The sequence below is a fragment of the Coffea eugenioides genome, chromosome 3 (assembly GCF_003713205.1).
Source record: "Coffea eugenioides isolate CCC68of chromosome 3, Ceug_1.0, whole genome shotgun sequence".
Lineage (NCBI taxonomy): Eukaryota > Viridiplantae > Streptophyta > Magnoliopsida > Gentianales > Rubiaceae > Coffea > Coffea eugenioides.
Window position 1 is genome coordinate 15,798,147 of NC_040037.1, and position 6,107 is coordinate 15,804,253.

The 6,107-nt window shown below is 34.2% G+C and overlaps 1 pseudogene; it reads left to right on the forward strand.

The window, feature by feature from the left end:
• Window positions 1-2,399: 2,399 nt before the first annotated feature.
• Window positions 2,400-3,011, forward strand: LOC113767068 (annotated as a pseudogene).
• The last annotated feature ends 3,096 nt before the right edge of the window (window positions 3,012-6,107 follow it).

A 6,107-nucleotide genomic window follows, 5' to 3' on the forward strand; every position in this document is an offset into this window, starting at 1 on the left:
ATGGTCTGTCTCTTCTTCCAAGTAGTTCTCTGTGAAACCTGCCAGAAACAATCTATTGCACCGAAGGTAGTGCAGTGCAATGGTTTCAACTGGTAATGGGATGATAGGGGAGTGGTACAGAAATATGCTTGTATAGTTTATGTGAATAAATGTTGAAAAAGGAAATCATTACTAAGGATAGGCTGCTGAAATGGGGTATGACTAATGTCTCATCCAAGTGTGTCCTATGTGGCATAGCAGGGAATTTTCTGGACCATTTGTTCTTTGATTGTAGCTTTTTAAGATGTGTGGGACCAAGGGTACGAACGGTTGTCAGTAACAATTATTCTAAATGATGTAACATTTTTTGAATCAGATATAACTACATGTGAACTACATGTAAAATTTAATAACATATACAATTATTACATATGAAACCTACATAAATAGTAATAAAATATCACACCTCTGTTGTAAGGATGTATAAAAAAGTTTACATAAAAAATTATAAAACGTTGAAAAAATATTAACCCCGCACTTGTGTTTGATGTATAGAAGTCCCTAACCTTGAAGTCAAGAAATGGAGCTGCGGCGTAAGCATTCTTATGGGAAATCTTTTGGTGCAAAACTAAGAAGACTGGTGCTTGCAGTAACTAACTGTATGGCATCTGTGACAGGAAAGACACAGGAGTCTTTCAGCTTCTTGAGGCAACCACTTGCAAAATTCTCTTTGACATTGCCAAGGTTATTCAACTATCTGTTATATCTTTTCAACAATAGAGAGGAAGAAATTTTACACCTAATCCTCAATCCAACTCAAAAGGCAATTGCTAACTATCTGTTATATCTTGGCCAAGAGTTCCACGAACTCAGGAAAATTGGTAACTGATGTTGGAGAGGGGATTACATCCGGATTGCTCGTGCGATTGAGTAACTATACAGAAATTCTTTTTGTATTGAAGCTGTAGTAGGGGAAGATTCCCTTTATAAAGCTGATTTTCTCATGATTAATAAGAGGATAAATGTTGCCCAATTTTTTTTTATCAAATGTGTAACGAAAATATTGGCCATGATCAGCAAGACCTCCTTAATCATAAAAGTTTCTTGAATTTCTTCGTCCAATTTGTTTAAGCGAGCATTTTTAAATGATATTTTTAAGCAAATTGATTTTTGTATTATAGATACTTACTACTATTACTTCATACCTAGCTATATGTTTTAATCCAGAACAAATCAGGGCCACGGGCCACCTTCCACATAGCGAAAGCAGAAAAGCTAGAGGACAAATAAAACTACATAACTGCTTTTTTGTACTCAGTGACTCAACTGATTTTTCACTCGATAATTCATCCAATTTTCATTGAAAGGCCCTAAGAGGCCCTTGGCTTCACGTTCCGGGCCTGGAAAAAATTGGATGATTTGGTGTGTCCAATGCATATACGTGTAAATTTTCAAATAGTGATACTTTTTAAAAAGAGTTTTTAAATAGTGATAGTTCTAAAACAACGCATTCGCTGAATGCTCGAATGTGTCTTTTAAACAACGGCATTTAGTAAATACGTTCTTAAGGAAAAATGCCTACACAAAGAAAAGAATGAATTCTGTGAATGTGCCTTTTGAGGAAACAACACATTTACTAAGTATGTTTTTTCACTTTTTGGGAAGAAGTTTAAAAAACAATACCCTTTAAAATGTAATTTTAGAAAATCCCACTTTTTGACAATTTACTCGAGCTTGTACTTGACAAAAATGTGTTGGGAAAATTGTGACGTCAGGTGAATTGTAAAACCGTCATGCCATCGTAATGTATGTTTTTTACACTAGATCGAGTAAGAATTATATCAAAACAGTCGGCCACAATATAGGAATGTGAAAACTTTATGTTAGGTGAGTTGTAATATTTTTGTATCATCTAACGTATATTTGCCAAAGATTGAGAATATAATACATGGAAACAATAGATCACAATGTTGAAATGTCAAACCTCATGTTTCAAAACAAATACTTATTAAACTCCTTCATATCGCTAACGAATTTTGATTCTGAAGTAATAATAGTTTTATTTAATTATTTGCCTTTTTTTTGGAACAATATTAAAATGTAGCCATAAATTTAAATTCCAAAATTGTTGAATACTTGGGGAATTCTAGAAATGGCACTGGGAGTCAAAGTTCACCTTATTCAAAAGTCACCAGCCATCTCAGAGTACATGTTTCTATTGAGTTTCTGGTTCAATATGTATCCATTGCCATTTTTGGCTGATCAACCATGACTAAGAGAATTAATTGATTTGCTTGCCGTTTTTGAAAAAGGGTTCATTACTTTCTGTAGTCTATAAACACTCTTACTTCTCACCACTAAACCTCTTCAAGAACAACCAAAACCTTCTTGGATTAAATCCCTCTCGTTCTTAAAGTATCATGGCCCCTATCACTTATAGTTCTGAGATGACCTCCCCAATCCCTCCAGCTAGGTTGTTTAAGGCCGCCATCCTTGATGACACCCTTCTTCCCCAAATCCTGCCGCAGGCCATTACGAGTGTCGAAATCCTTGAAGGAGATGGTGGAGCTGGAACAATAAAGTTGAGCAAATTTGGTGAAGGTTAGATATTAAATTCAACATGATTATTTTCATAACAGTTGAATTCATTCAAGGGATTTCTTTAATGTTGTAGTGACTTATCTTTGGTAAAATGTAAAAGCTAACAACTTCTTTATACTTCGATATTCAGCTAACAAATTCAAGAGTGCCAAACACAGAGTTGATGAACTTGACAAAGAAAACTTCGTTTACAGCTATAGCGTATAATTGAGAGTGATGCATTGAAAGAAGGAATTGAGAAATTCACCAATGAGATCAAATTTGAAGCCTCCCCTAATGGAGGGTCAATTTGCAAAACTAACAGCAGTATCTACACCAAGGGTGATGTCCAGATCACTGAGGAAGAAATTAAGGGAGCAACAGAAAGGGCTTTGGGAATGTTCAAGGCTGTTGAGGCTTATCTCCTTGCCAATCCTGATGCCTACAACTAATTAATCAAGCCACTGCAAGACTCTTCCACACATATTTGCTTACTGTTGTTTTTTACGAAAGCTTTAATTGCCTGAAGCTGTATGGTTGAATTATTTTGAAGCTCTGATCATAATATGTGATCAAAGTGTGCTTTGCTTGTATTTTTGCTTGATCACAGAGTGTGATCTTGTTTGATGCTTTTTCTTCGTTCTTGTGCTGCAACAAACTATTTTGAATTCCATTTCATATCTCTCATCTTGAAGTCCCAAGATTCAATGGGACTGGGAATTCTTACCAATCAGCAGCATATATTGGAGAATCGATATGGAGACACGAATTACTATCATTTACGTGCTTGCAAATACATATGCTTAGTGGGATAATGAAGATTAATAAGTCTTAGAAATGCCAACACAAATGAGTCGCAGGGATCTTCTTGTTTAGAGTTAATTCTAAAATTCCAATGCTACTTTACAGATATATATACGTGTCAATGTAAAAAAAAAAAACTACCTTTTGTCAAAAGAAAAGAGAAAAGGGCCAACTCTACTTTACACGCCTAATATTTTCTTTAATTTTTTAAATCATAATTGATTGTTATTTTCGACATTTTGCACCCTAAATTATCAAAATTTCCGGACATTCTAATTGCTCTTAATATTGAAGAAGTGATAGATATACAGATGCAGGTTTTCAATTTTTTCCCCTTTCTGGATTCGCAAGAGGCAGTTCTAACTTTTATTATTGTTAAGTAGCAAGAATTGCAGTGTACAATCACACATCACTTATATTCGTTTTAATTAAATTATGTAAGAGAGTATGGTGATCGAAATTAATTTATTAAGTTTATTGTGCTATAAGCCCAAAATAAAAGCTGGAGATGTATTGTAACAACAATTGGTAACTTAGGCCACAAAGATCAAAATAAATGTTGAAGGTGTAATATGAGATTATGGATTCAAAATATAGTTACTCCAAGGACAAATTCTTGGGCTATATGTTTCTTGACCTCTAGAAACTTATTTAGAGTCATTTCTGTCTACCTCAAAAAAAAAAAAAAGTCACTTTTGTCATTTGTCCAAGAACAGTTCTGGGGCCATCTCGATAGTATATATTTTTCTTACATGCCAAGACAATTAATGAAAATTGCATAATAACACGCGCGCGCACGCACACACACACTCTCTCTCTCTCTCTCTTGCGGTTGCTGCCAAGTCTTTCCACTGAAAAGGAAAATTCATATTGTTTACATAGATAAATTACCTCCAGTCCGTGGAATGTCTTGATGTTAGGTGAGTTCTAATATTTTGGTATCATCTAATGTTCATTTGTGAAAGATTGAGAAATGATAAAGAGCAAAACACCAAATTATTCCATAAATTATTTTGCCAAAATCAAAATAGTCCATAAATTTTCTTTTGGCCAAATCTTTGTCATGAACTTTCAGAAACGGTTGCTTTCTGCAACCGTTCGTGAGGGATTTCATCCGGATTGCTTGTGCAGTTGAGTAACTATACAGAAATTCTTTTTGGGATGCTGAGTATCTTAGGATGGGTACAATGATCGCTTAGATCATCAGAGATGATTGTTGATGTAGGAGGGGAAGATTCCCTTTATAAAGCTGATTTTCTCATGATTAATAAGAATATAAATGTTACCAAATTTTCTTTTCAAATGTGTAACGAAAATATTGGCCATGATCAGCAAGACCTTCTTAATTATAAAAGTTTCTTGAATGTCATCATCCAATTTGTTTAAGCGAGGATTTTTAAATGCTACTTTTAAGCAAATTGATTTTTGTATTATAGATATACTTACTACTATTACTTCATACCTAGCTACAAACCTCATGTATGTTTTAATCCAGAACAAATCAGGGCCACGGGCCACCTTGCACATAGCGAGAGTGGAAAAATAAAACTACACAACTGCTTTTTTGTAGCCAGTGACTCAACTGATTTTTCGCTCGATAATTCATCCGATTTTCATTGAAAGGGCCCTAAGGGGCCATTGGCTTCACGTTTTGGGCCTGTGAAAAATTGGATGATTTGGTGTGTCCAATGCATGTGTAAGCACAAATTTTGTTGTCTAAAATAAAAGACAAGAAAACTTACACAAATATCAAATTTATTAAATCAAATAACAAGAGAGTTACAATATTTGAAAATTCTTGAATCAAAGAAATTAATCTCCTGATTTTTCTCTTCAAAAGACTTTAACCGAAAGGCCAAAAAGGCTTGTTCTCCGATCAAGAGGGTGTTTTCTATGATTTCTGTGTAAAAAACGGCTGATTTGATGATGACGTTAAATATTTGAATCTTTAAATCTTCAACGCCGATCGAAGGAGGATTTATTTAACTTGATTTGGATTTGGATTTGAATTTGAATTTGAGGGAAAAAGCTCTCGAGAAAATTTGTCAAAGTTTCTTTGAAATTTAGGAATTTTAATGTATTTTTACCTTGAGGGAAGACCTTTATTTAGAATCAGCATATGCAAGCTATGTCTTCAAGAGAATCCTTCAAAACCATCTTGCGTTTGGGTAACTTGTACCTTAAGAAACCCATTAAACTTGGAGTTAAATAGTGGGCCGACCCAAATAGTCAATTGTGAATTAACAAATCAATTAAATCACTTTAATTTAAATGGGCATCACATTTTTTATTTGATTTAATAGCTCATATAACATTGGCTCAATTTGTCAATTCAAAACATAATGAACTTCTATAATTTAATTTAATTTAATGAAGATCAATTTAATTTACTTAATCTTGCCTAAAAATAAATTAAATAAATTTTCGTTGTCTATGTCCCCACTTCAAAACTTGGTGAGGCATTGCATGTTAATTGCTGGAGGCAAGACTTGAAGTATTAATTTTACTGCTGACTTAAAGTCAAACTAAATTAAAGACTTCAAGCGTTCGGCATACGGCACGGGTGATCCACTTTTTTTTTTTGCCCTTTTTCTTTGGGAAGAGAATGGTCCACATCAATTGAAGAATTGCACCTCAAAGTCCAATTGAATAGGCAACGGTCAAGGGTCTTCGCTTTCACCTACTACTTGAATAAAGCCTTGAAGCTCTTGAATTTTCCAACTCTTAATTTAGTCGTCAATGGA